The 13146-nt window shown below is 57.7% G+C and overlaps 1 long non-coding RNA gene and 1 pseudogene across 5 annotated transcripts in view; one reads left to right on the top strand and one right to left on the bottom strand.

Moving 5' to 3' along the window:
• The window catches only part of LOC139045972 (P2X purinoceptor 6-like), an 81644-nt pseudogene extending 68503 nt beyond the window's left edge, over positions 1-13141 (top strand).
• Positions 1-13146, bottom strand: part of LOC139045952 (uncharacterized) — a 305429-nt gene that overhangs the window by 99444 nt on the left and 192839 nt on the right. The window lies entirely within an intron of this gene.

The raw sequence follows: 13146 nt of genomic DNA, 5'->3' as shown, positions 1-13146 counted from the left end.
CACAAAGCCCCCACTGTGGGACTGCCGGCCCAGCCAAGACGCAGCAGCAGGCTCTGCACCTGCCCGAGGAGGCGAGGTGGCTGAGCTCCTGGTGCCGGCCCTCTGCTCTGCTCTGATGCTGCAGGCGGGGAGGAGGGGAGGCGGGGCCATCTGGCAGCGGGGGGGCGCTCATCTGGGCCCTGGTGCGGACCCCAGGTGGCTGGCACCCAGGGACATCTGCCCCACCTCTGCCTCCTCACCCCACAGGCACACGGGTCCCTCCCCTGGGACATCAGCAGGAAACATAGTAGACTGGAGGGATGCACACTGACCCTGGGGGCTTTTGTTTTCTTCTTTCTGCTTCTCTCCTCTTCTCAACATTTCTGTAAGGAGCACACGTCACAGACTGAAAACGACAGCAGCAGCCTCCTTCTATTCACCAGCTCTTCTCTAGCGTGTGAGGGATGGTGGCACATGTCACACACTCAGACAGACCAGAGAGACATCAGGTGAGAAGGAAAAGTCCCTCCGTGTCCCTGCGGCCCAGCCCAGACGGGAGCATGTCCACAGCTGCCTGATGGACCTTTCAGGAAGCGTCTGTGCACAGGCCTCAGTCCCCTCTGCACATAAGTCTCCTACCCGGCCTCGGTCTCTCAGATGGGGACACAGCATCTGCTCACCATAAGGTGATGTCGTGAGAGAACACATCACTGGAAGGCCCGGTTACATCCAGGTTCACGGCAGCATGAGTCCAGCAGCCAAGGGATGGATGCAGCCCAGTGTCCACCGATGGATGAAAGGATAAACAGATGTGCTGTCTGCACATGCTGGAGTACCATTCAGCCTGAGAAAGAATGGAGTACTGTCATGGGCTACAATGTGGACGAACCATGAGGACATTATGCTGAGTGAAATCACAGTCACAAAGGTACAAATACTGTATGGTTCCACTTCTGCGAGAGACCTAGAGTAGTGAGACTCACACACAGAAAGTAGGATGGAGGGTCTGGGGGCTGGGGAGGGGGCACGGGGTTAGTGTCTAATGGGGACAGAGCTTCACTCTGGGATGATGAGGACGTTGTGGAGACGGATGGTGGTGACGGCTGCACAACAATGTGAATGTACCTAATGCCACTGAACTGTACACTTACAAATGAGTAAAATGGGACCTTTTACATTGTGTATCTCTTAGTACATAAAACCGGAGTAAGTGCCTTAAATGGCAGCTGTTATGGTCACTCGAGCTCCTGGGACATCATAACAGCAGTTAACAGTGGGAGGGCGCATGCCAGGCACCCTGCTGCGTGCTGCACATAGAAAGCGTTAACTTGGCTAATCCAGTGACCATCCCACGACAAGGTATTACTGTGACCCCACGTGACAGAGGAGGAGACCAAGGTGCACAGAGGTAAGTGACCTGCTCTCTGTCACACAGAGCGGTGGAGCAGGGCTCACTGATGGGTGCTTGGAGCCCCCAGCCCGCACTGGGACCACTTGGGATGGGGATGGGGGAGGGAAGGTGGTGGCCCCCCCCAGGAGAGACAAGGGAGGGGTTCCCTGCGGCAGAGGCATCGGGGGCATGCTCTGTCCCATGCCGTCTTCCTGCCCCCTGGACGGGGTTGGTGAGCTGCTGGGGATGACCAGGGTCACCCAAGAGTGTGGGCACCTCCATTTGGGACCCCCATTTCCCACCCACTGTGTCACAACAGGTCCCCGCTGCCCTCGGTCTTGCTGGTCCAGTGGGCCATAGACTGTTATTCAGCGTGGGGTCCCCACCCTTAGCCCCCAGGGTTCAGAGCAAGTGGCTTCGTGGCTGGGGGCCAGGTTCTTCCCTGAGTAGGCTCACAGGGCCGGGGTGAGGGGTGATCTGGGGCCGGCTCTACATGCGGGATCCTAGAGGATGCTGCACGCCCTGAATTAATGGAGGAGGCTCTGGCCTTCTCCTAGAAATGACTAGAACCCCTGGGGCCTCTCTAGGGATGCGATGCCACAGGTGGGGATTTGGGAAGCTGAGGCCTCAGGATGGGAGACCCCCCTCCAGCGCTGCCATCACCCTTAGTGGGTGGAGGGATACACTTGGAAAGTCTCTGGGCCTCAGGGATCCAGTCCCCACCCACTCCCCACCAGCCAGACGAGGGTGCCCTCTGGACCCTGCTTCTTTCTGCACTGCTCCCTGTTAAATCCCCTGGGGAGGAAAAAAAAGCAAACAAATTCTACGGGAGGAGAAACCCTGATCTAATGAGCATTTTGGCTTCTCATGAGAAATCCTTTGTCCCGTTCTCATGGGCCAGCGCTGATGGAGGGAGAGAAGGCGCCCAGAGTTTGGGCAGGGGGATTCGGGGAGAGCAGTGAGCAGGGGAGGGGACGGCCCACCTTGGTGGAGGCCCCTCTGCACAGCTTGGGTTGTCTTTTTATAACTGATTTTTCATAGTCCTTTATATATTCTATATATGTTTCTTATGAGATATACAATTTGCAAATTTTTCTCTATACCATGGATTGTCTTTTCTCATTCTTAATGGTGTCCTTTGAATCCCAAAAGTTTTGCATTTTAGCGATGTCTAATTTATGCATGATAGAATCTTATTAGATGGAAATGATTCAGACATTAACTCACATCCTCATCAATATTTTGGTTATCTGAGTTAGAAGCAGCTGTCAAAGGGTCAGGAAAGATTTGAATTTGTTCATTTCAAGATTCTCTATAGATCCAAAAGAACTCATCAGGGAAGATATCAAATGTCAAATATTTCTTTATTATCCTTTTAATGCTCATGGGATCAATGATCATAGCCCGTCTCTCATTTCTGATATTAGGAATTTGTGTTTCTCTCTTTTTTTCTGAGCTAGCCTGGCTTGAGGTTTATCCATATTTTAAATCTTTTTTAAGAGCTAGTTTTGGTTTTATTGATTTCTCTATTGATTTCCTAGTTTCAGTGTCATTAATTTTTCTTCCTTTCTTTATTTTTTTTGAGGAAGATTGGCCCTGAGCTAACATCTGTGCCCATCTTCCTCTACTTTATATGTGGGACACCTGCCACAGCATGGCTTGATGAGTGGTGTGTAGGTCTGTGCCCAGGATCCGAACCCACAAACTGCTGGAGTGATGTGTGCGAAGTTGACCACTACACCACAAGGCCAGCCCTTGTGTGAGCTTTGCAGCCTGGGTGCTCTGCTGTGTTGGATGCGGTGTTTTATGAGTGTCACTGAGCTCCAGTAGATGGGTGGCACTGTCCAGTCTGTCCTTCCTGAGGTTCTGCCTGCTGCGTCTGTCACTCACTGAAAGAGTGGTGTTTAGTGCTGTCGTGGGGATTTGTCTGGTTCTGTGTCCATCCACTGTGATAGTGCATTTATCTATTTCTCCTTGCAGTTTTATCGGTTTGTCCTCACATATTTTGATGTTCTGTTGTTAGAGGCGTGCATGTTAAGGACTGTCATATCTTCTTGAGAAGTGACCCCTTTCACGTCATGGAATGCCTCTTTGTCCCTGAGAATTTCCCTTGTTCTGAAATCTGCTTTGTCTGGAATTAACACAGCTCCTCTAGCTTTCCTTGGATGTGTGTTAGCCTGACTTAATCTTATTCTGTCCCTTTACTCCTAACCCAGCTGTGTCTTTATAATTAAAGTGGGTTTCTTCTGGACAGCATGTAGTTAGTTCTTATTTTTTTAAACTAGTCTGAAATCTGCCTCTTGCCGGCCACATTTAGAACATTCCTGTTTAAAGTGATTATTGAAATAGATAGATTAATATCTACCATATTTGTAACTGTTTGTATCTGTTGCTTTTGATCTTTCCTTTTATGTCTTGCACTTTTTAAATTATTTTTTTTGTCTTCTCTGGTTTTAATTGAGCATTTTATATGATTCCACTTTTTCTTTTCTTTTAGCACATCAATTATACTTCTTTAAAGTTTTTAAATGGTTTCCGTAGAGCTTACAATATAAATTTACAACTAACCTCAGTTCACTTTGCAATGATTTCTCTATTGATTTCCTAGAAACTGTGTTTCTTCATGGTTAGTGTAGGTCCCTTATGACAGAGTCCTTCTGATTCCTCCCTCCCATCCCGTGTAAAGCGGCTCTCCTACACCTCACTTATCCGTGAACTGTTATCACCCAATGTATTATTACAATGATTATTTTGAACAAGATGAATCTGTAAGATCAGTTCAGAATAAGAATAAGAAAAAGAAAAACTGAACGCTTTTATTTTATCTTTGATTATTCCTTCTCTAAGTTCCATACATCCATTAAGTGAGTTTGTCCCTTGAGTTCTGAAAACCCAGCGCTGATCCCATTTCAGGAAGCGGGGGGACACCACTTCTTAGAGTGCTTGGCTGGGTTTTTGCATTTTAACATTCTGGAAGCATGTTCTAACGGTGGAACCACTGATGCCGCCAAGAGCCTTTACGGGAGCGCAAGGGGCTGGAGGGGCCACCGGCCGCCCTGCAGGTGTCCCACGGAGGGATGTGCTCTCTGCTGGACACGGGTCCCCTGCCTCCTCCACCCTCTCCTAGAACCCCCAAGGTGAGGAGACAGACCTGAACCCCTTGCCTGGGCACCTTCTGTCTGCAGGTCAGAGCCGGAGTCCACGTCGGAACCCCCCTCGGCCCGGAGGACCCCTGCAGGAGGTCCCAGTGGCTGCTGCCTCCTTCTCCCGCCCTTCACTCTCCCCAGACCTCTCCCAGGGACCCCCATGGTTCCGCCCATTTCACAGTCCCGGGCACTGGGGCTGGGACTGAGTCAGGTGACTTCTAGAACTCTGCCGGGGATGAGGGCGGACCCGCCGGCCGCATGGACCAATCGAGTGTAGCGGGCAGCGGACAGGCGCCCCCCGCAGCCAGTAGAGACGCGCTCCTCGGTCGCCTGGGCAACCCTGGGCTGTTGGTCGCTGCAGACACCGCCGCTGGCCTGGGCTGACCTTGAGCCCAATCCTGGCCAGGGCGCAGTAGGGCGTGTGCCTCGGGCTAGGCGCAGGGCTGGACGCCTGGCGGACACTTGTTCCCCCGCCGTCCGCGTGGGTCCAGCGTCGCCCCTCTTCCGCGGACTGGGGACCGTGCCTGACTCCAGAGCTGTGCTTAGTCCCTGTGCTTGGGGGTGGGGCAGGTCTACTGGGCGTGCCACAGGAGGGCCTGGGGGACCTTGCAGGGCCAGCCACCCTCCTCTCTGGAGCCAGAGTCACGGTCTCTCTCTGTGGATCTCAGTTCTCTCTCCTGCTCCAGCGTCGCATGTGCGGCTTCCTCCTCCAGGAACATCCCTCCCCAGCTTCGCTTGTTGAACTTCAGAATCTGCAGTGTCAGCTGAGAGGGCCCTTCTTCCTGAAGCTTTCCTTGGCCCCTCCTCTGGGCTCTGCCACCCCCATGCCACCCTCTCAAAGTACCTATAACCCTGTCATCCCCTCACCCCCAAGGAAGTGAGGCCAAAGGGCAGGTGAGAGGGACTACTCCTATCTGTGCCCCAGGGCCCAGTAGAGGGAGTGTGGGGAGGAAGGGAGGCCCAGGGCAGCTGGGGGTTGGGGCTGAGCCCAGGGCTGGGGTGGGGCTGGACCCTGCCTCGAGTGGAAGTGTCCCTTTAACGCTGCTGGCCTGGTCTGGCCTGGGCCCCTGCTTTGCCTCCTGTTCAGCTGGGGCTGCAGCTGCTGTGCTGACTCCTGCTCCCAGCAGCCAGCAGGAGCTGAGAGCAGGGGCTCCCCAGGGGCCTGGTCAGGCTGGGGCCTTCTGGATTACAAAACTGAGAAGTAGGTGATGACCAGGAAGTGGCGGGTGGGCACCCTGCAGAGGCTGCTGCAGCTCGGGGTCCTGGTCTGCGTGGTGGGTGAGAGAATGGCTCCTGGGCGGGTTGGCTGGAGGGACCCTGACTGGTGCTGCTGGGCTGAAGATTGGGGGTCTGACTCTCCAGGGGCCGGGCTGGTGGTGGTGGAGGGGGCATGTTGGAACAGGGGAGGGGCAGAAGGAAGGATCTCTGTCTGTCTAGAGGCCAGCAGGGACAAGAGCGAGCCGTGTGCTTGTGTCCTCCTGTGCGTCCACCTGCCCCCTTTCCTGGGCCTTGTCCCCAGCCCCGTGCTGGGCTCTGGGCACAGAGCAGGATAGTCTCTCCCTGCCCAGGAGGCCCCAGGAGGGCAGGAGGTAGTCCCTGACCCCTGTGAGAGCTGCAGCCCTGAGGCCCCTGAGAAAAGCCACCAGCTGTGCTGGGTCAGGGGAGCCTTCGAGGAGGAGCTGGGTGTGGCCAGGACAGCGGAGAGTGAAGGCTGGTGAGGGAGGAGGTGGGCAGCTCAGTCTGACCCCATGGCTCTCTGATGTGTAGCCAGAAGGTCTGGCCTGTGCAGGGTGTTTGGGTGGAAATGAGGCTGGAGAAGAGGCAGGGCCTGAACCCTGAGCTGGGAGCCTATAGGTTGTGTAGGGGCTGAGTGGGCGGGGCCAGCTCTGCTGCTGCTTACCCTGTGGGGGGGACAGGCCACACTGCCCATCGCCTCCTCCCCAGGTGGGCCCTTTAAGCCACAAAAGGACCAGGACCTGAAGCAGGACCTGGACCCCCAGGTTTCTGTCAGTACCAAACTCAACAGGATTTCTGTGACTCAGATCAAGGAGCTGGGGAACCGGCTATGGGACATGGCGACTTCGTGAGCTGCCTCATGTGGGTGTCTGGGTGCTGCTGCCAGGCACTGACACCTTTGACCCCACCCCTGCAGTGAGTGTGTGCAAGAGGGGATGTGATGCCAGAGAGGATGCTGGCGCTGTCACAGGGCCGAGCTCAGGCTTGGCCTGACAGAAGAGTGGCCCTGGACAGGCTCTCAGGGATGTGTAAGAGGTTTCCAGGTGGACAGGGGGACGGGTCAGGAAGCTGAGTCAGAGGGACTGCATTTACAAAGGGGCATCCGGAAGAGTGGAGGGTTTGAGGGCTCAAGGCTTGAGCTTGAGGGAGGGGTGGGGGTAGGGGGTAGGGCCTGGGGCTCCTGAATGCTCCCTCCTTGCCCTGGGCCCTGCGGGCTGCCTCCTTCTCTGCCTGCCCCACTCTGCCTTCCAGCCCCTCCTCCCTCCACACAGATCCTCCACAGCCCCCATTTCCTCTGTTCTGCTGATACCCACACTGTACCCCAGGGACACCTGCCCCGGCATAGCTGCCTCCTGGTGCACACCCGCCTCGTCCAAGGGAACCCTCTCCCTCTCCCAGGGGGGCCTCTTTTCGTCCAGTGAGCCCATGACGTCCCCAGGGCCAAAGCTGGACCCAGCTCCACACCTCCCTGCCCCTCCCTCTGGTCCATTCCATCTGTGACAGTTTCCCTGCTGCCCCCGCTGTCCCTGTGGTCTTCCTGTGGCCCCCAGGTACGCTCATGCAGCAGCCAGGCTGAGCTTTCACAGGTGACACCATCAGAGCCTGCCAGCCCTTGCTTGCCACCCTGGGAGGCTCCCTTTCCGTGATCGTGGCCACTAAGTCTCTGAGCCCTTCCTGTCACCCTGGTGCTGTGTTCCTCCTGCTGCCCCTGAGCCAGGGGCCCTGGACAGTGGTGTCCACCCTCCACCTGGCAAAGCCATGTCTGTCCCAGTGCCCAACACTTCAGGGTGCTTCCTCTCTGAGGTCTGGGACTCCCAGAGAGCTCCCCCTGATCCCCTCCTGGCTGATGCCCAGAACTCTGTGACCTTGTGCAGGCACTAATGTCCCTGTTTGCAGCAGAAAAAGCCAGGAAGAGACTGGCCTCTAGTCCCTTGGCCAGTGTGTGGGGTCCACTTCCCTAGAGGCCCCTCTGAGGAGGGTCCCGCCCTTTGTGTGCCACACCCAGCACCTCCACCCTGGCATGACTCACCCTCCCAGAGTCCCTCCACCTTCCCTATTCTGGCCTCTGAATTGGACCAGAGGAGCTGGGCCTCGAGGAGTCACTTCTGCTCCCCCGGGGACAGAACTGTTAGGAGGGAAGGAGTCTCGCTCTGCCTTGGGAGACAGCGCTGCACCCCTATCTGGCCGGGGGGCTGCTCACCCTCCCGCCACCTTTTATCTGCACCCTCCTGCTTTCCCATGTGCCCAAACTCAGGGAACCTGGGGGCTAAGCAGGGGAGGGGCGTGTCCCTGGGGACTGCAGGGCTGGGTCACGCAGGGGAGACACCTCCTGGCCCAGGACAGCTTGGCTCTCTCACCACCTCAGCCCCCTCCATCCACTGGGGACCTGCTGGGCTGACGAGGACTGTCCTGAAAGGGAGACGGGGATGCACAGACATGGTCACTGTGGGCCTTGTCTTCCAGTGCCTCCTGTGGGATCAGGGCTGGGACCCTGGGTGGCTCCCACATGCAGACCTGGGTGTGGCTCTGTGTCTCTTCTTTCTGCCAGCAGCCCCCAGCCCACTCCCTTCCCAGGCCCTGTGGGGATTGGAGGCCTGGAGTTTGTCTCATGTTTTCAAGGCATCAAAACGGGCCAGTGTGTGATCTTCAATGGGACCCACAGGACCTGTGAGATCTGGGATTGGTGCCCCGTGGAGAGTGACACTGTGCCTGTGTAAGTGTCCATGACACCCAGGGCAGTTCCCAGGACCAGCAGAGCCTGTCCCTTACCTTCCCCCACCTGCAGGAAGCCCCTGCTGGTCCAGACTGAGAACTTCACCCTGTTCATCAAAACCACTGTCACCTTCAGCAAGTTCAGCTTTTCCAGGTAAGCACAGTGGGTCCTGGCTGGCCCCAGATCCTCCTTGTCCCCTCCTGGCCTGACTCCCCATCCCCACCTCCTCTCATTTCCACTGCCTTGAAGACCTGGGACACCACCTATTTCAAGTGCTCCCACTGGGACCCATACTTCAGTTCCTAATGCCCTGTGTTCTACATCGGGAACCTCATGGCCATGGCTGGAGGGGTCTTTGAGGACCTGGCATGTTGGTGGGTCCATGGGGGCAGGGTTGCAATAGGCCTCAGGGAGAGGGTCCGGGGCCCGCATGCTGGTGGAGCAGTGATGCGCTGTGTGCAGGGCGGTGCTGTGGCATCCACGTCCACTGGGATTGTGACCTGGATGCCGGGGGCTCCGACTGCCGGCCCCACGACTCCTTCCAGCTGCAGGAGAGGAGCTCCAACTTCAGGTGTGGCCCCACTGCCCGCCCACTGCTCCTCAGCCAGGTCCTCCTCCACCTGTCCTCCTCTGGCAGCCGGGACAGACCACAGCCTGGCCTGTCCCTCTGGACGCTCTGCTGTGTGTGGGAGGGGGTCCCAGAGCAGGAGGGGGTCTCTCAGCTCCAGGTCCCCCAGCACAGGCTCCGTCCAGCCTCCCTCCTGAGCCCTTTGGCCTCCACCCCATCTGTCCCCACACCCTGCTGCAGCTGGGACCTCTCACCCCAGCCCCTCTTCCACTCCACCCTGCCTCTAGCACCTCCCTCCATGGCACAGGGGCTTTCTTTTTACTCTTCCCTTAAGGTTTTATCTAAAAAACTACAAGAATCTCCAGAAAACTTCAAAGATCAGTACCATTAAAACCCATATAGCCTTCATCTGAGTTCACTAGGTTTGTTTTTATTTATTTTTTCACCATTTAGCTCTATTTCCTTTCTTTCTTCCTCTCTAGAAAGAGCCGGATATATTTAGATGGATTTCACAGGAAAGCATTGCAAAGTAAGTGGCAGATATGCGGACACTCACCCCTCTCCATGCTGTCCTGAGACTGAGGACCTTCTCCAGGTAACCACTATCCTCTTGTCACTCTCAGGAAATTTAACTTTGGCAGATAGATCTAATATTTAAATTTCCCCAGCTGTGCCAATAGTCCTAAATCTTTTTATTTTCTGACTCAGGATGCACTCAAGGCTCTTGTGTTGCATATATTGTCGTGTCTTTGAGGCTCCTAAGCAGACCTGTCTCATCCTTCTGCCCCCTCATGTCACCTTGTCACCCTCACACATATGTGCACACAGCCACCAGCCCTGGAGTGACACCTGTGACACTTCCTCGAGGGCCCTCCTGGCCTGGCTTCGCTGGCCCCCAAGCCCTGTGCAACCATGTGGGGCTGGACCCACCCACACCCTGCTCCCCTCCCCTCTGTGTTCTCCCCACCCTCTATCTCTGCCTGGAGCTCCTTCCTGAGCCCTGGGAATCCAGCCTGAGGGGCTCCTGGCAGGAAGTCTATCCTGGTTCCCGAGGGAGAGCGAGTGCCCCTCTCTGGACCCCACAGCAGCAGGCCTGACTCCACCTCCCCAACCCCCACTGCCAGTGTCTGTTTAGGGACCCTTTTGTCCACATCCCCTCAGCAGGCAGGGAGCTTCTGAGAGGCAGGTCCCAGCTTGCTCGTCCCCTGTGTCCTCAGCAATGACACAGGGCTGAGACCCAAGACTCAGGCTGGGGTGGATGGAGTCAGTGGATGAGTAAGATGAGGCCTGTGAGGGCCAAGCCTCCCAGGAGGGGGCAGAGCAGCCACTGGACTCTCTCCTGCCCCAGGACAGCTGCTCACGGCGGGGAGGCCTCAGGTGTGGAGGCCCGGAGCCAGCTCAGCTCTGTAGGGTCCACTTTGACATTCTGGTCACTGGGCAGGTAGGGATCAGGCTGGGACAGTTGCGGGAAGGCAGGGGTGAGGGGTCGAAGGGAGTGACAGCCACAGCCAGAAAGGCTCAGCCAGGTCTCTCAGGCAGGGAAGTTGGGGCTCATCCCCACAACCCTCACTCTGGGCACTGGAGCAGCCTGGCTGGGTGTGGTGAGTCTGGCCAAGGCTGCTCCCCCAGGCTGCTGGTAAGTGCATGCCCCCCCAACCCCCCTGGGCTGACATTGAGTCTTGGGGTGAGGGCTGAGGAGGCAGCAGGATGGCAGGTTGGGACCAGGCCATGGGTCTGCCCTGCCTCTCCCAGATCACCCCCTTCTGTGACCTGCTGCTGTTGTACGTGGATGGAGAAGCCCATTTCTACTGGAGGACCAAGCATGAGGAGGGGGCTGCGGGCCTGCCTGACCCTGGCTACACTTTGGAGGATGGTGGCTGGAGCCCTGACCTGCTGTCCTCATCTGAAGGTAAAGGCCCCGAAGGGAACTGCCAGCCCAGAGCAGACAGGTGGCTTCTCCATCCCCACATCCAGCTGCCCATGTGCCTTAGAGGAGGCCCAGCACCTGTCCCCACTGCTGCTGCTGGGAGCTGGACACTGTCACCAGGGTGGCCCTGGTACCCACTTGCTTGCCCATTCCTGAGGCCTGTAGCCTTTCTCTGCTGCTTGGGCATTGAGGATTGGGGGGTTGGGGGCTGGAAAGGTTGGGGATCCAACCTTGGGGATACAGGGATGAAGCCCTGGCAGGACCAGGGCAGGACTGGGGGAGAATTCCACCCTTCAGCTCCTAGGCAGCCTGTCCCTCCCCCAACTCCAGCCTCAGCAGGTGCTGCCTAGGGACCACAGAAGCCAGTTTTGTGTAGAGACTGCAGGAAACAGATGCAGGGCCCTGGTCCAGTGGGGCTCCGGCTGGGGCTGGGGCTGGAGACGCTCTCCCAGGCTCCATCTCCAGTGTTCCCAGCAGCTCCCCGCTCTCCAGCTGTCCACCACACTGGCGGCGGTTGCCTCCAGCCCTGCCTGGCTCCCAGCCCTCCTCCCCTGCCAGCACCCCCCTCACAGGGAGAGCCCCTGCCCTCTCAGCTGCTCTGCACTGGGGTCTGTGCAGCCAGAGTTCAAGGCCAGGGAGAAGGCAGCATGACAAGAGGAGCTGTGGCAGCTGCTCTGTGCTGGGTTCCCAGGGCAGGGCCCCTCCCAGCTCTGGAGTTCATCTATGGAGTGAGGAGCATGGTGGCAGATGCTCTGACTCCCTAGGGCCCCAGACAAAGGCACAGGACCCTCTTGGGCCCATACCTGCTCAGCTGATGAGCACCAGCCCCTTCCTGGTGGCAGCCCTCGGGCTGTGAGGGGGAGGTAGGGGGAGGGACTGAGTTGGTGGGTATGGGGTCCTTTGGGACCCTCTGTCTGTCTCCTTGGTGACACCCGCCCAATGCCCCGGCACCTGCTCAGCGGGATCCTGGGAGCCATGTGGTGGGGGCTGTATGTCTGGACATATATGTCACTGCCACACAAGGTCAGAGCTGAGAATGTGTCTTGGCAGCTGCCCACCCAGCCTGAGGCAACTGCACGAGGACCACGATGCTCTGACCAAGACCCCAGGAGGAACCCACGGGCTGGAGAGAGGACATGGAGCCTCCAGCAGGCTGGCCTGGTTCTGGCTCTGGAATCCCCCTGGGGGCCTGAGTCCTGCCTGCTGGAGAATTTCTCTGTGTCCCGGGCCACCGGTCAGGAGGGGAGGGACGGGGCTGCAGGAGCCAAGCCCTCTCTGGGTCCCAGGGAGGGGCAGGGTTTGGGGTAGCCACCCCAAGGAGACAAGGGGCTGCCTCCTCATGGGTCCCTGGTGAGCAGGGCCATGCTGGCAGCTTGCTGGTGGAGCAACATGGGCCAGGCTGGGGAGGGGAGGCCTGGGGCTCAGGCCCGAGCCTTTGTCACAAAGCCCTGAGGGCACGGCAGAGAGAGAGGCCGCTGGAAGCTGTGGGCAGCTCTGGGCTGGGAAACAGCTGTTCCCTCAGTCTGCAAGTGGGTGCACACCCAGGGGACCATGTGTGCCATGTGGGCGTGTTCCTGAGAGATGCGTGTGCCCGGGCAGGGGCCTCTCCATCTGGGGCAGGCCTTAGGACATGCCCTGCTCTCTGGGAGCACTGGGAAACCCGAGGGAACCCCGGAACTCCACTGCCCTTTCTAGGCGGGCTCTTGGGGTCCAGGCTCTGCTCTCTGGATCTGCCCCTGAGGGAACAAGAGAGGAGACTTGGAGGCACCAGGCCCCATCCTTACATGGCTCTCTCTGTCTAGTGTGTGTAGCTCCCCTGTGAGCTGAGCAGAGGGCACTGACTTGAGGGCAGGACCCCGGGACCCAGGCCTGGCCATCTCCCTGACTCAGGCTGTCACCATCCCCATAGAGAAGCTCCCCAACTTTGCTGTGGATTGAGGACAATCATGTGGTTCCTGGGTGCAGGTGAGGACAGTACCACAAAGAACACCCCAGTAGACATGGTGGCAGGCTACATGCCTGGCCGAGCAGTTATTATTGTGGATTCCTGGGACTCAAGCCTCTTCTGTGCCCGCCCTACTCCACCTGCCCAGGTAGCTGGAGTTGGTCATAAACTGGAAGGTGCTGGGCAAAGAGTCCACCACACCAGCGCTTGCCACGGCCCACTCCCAAAGACTCAAAGCTCAG

This window comes from Equus asinus, chromosome 8 (genome assembly GCF_041296235.1).
Source record: "Equus asinus isolate D_3611 breed Donkey chromosome 8, EquAss-T2T_v2, whole genome shotgun sequence".
Lineage (NCBI taxonomy): Eukaryota > Metazoa > Chordata > Mammalia > Perissodactyla > Equidae > Equus > Equus asinus.
This window is presented reverse-complemented; position numbering and strand designations above follow the sequence as displayed.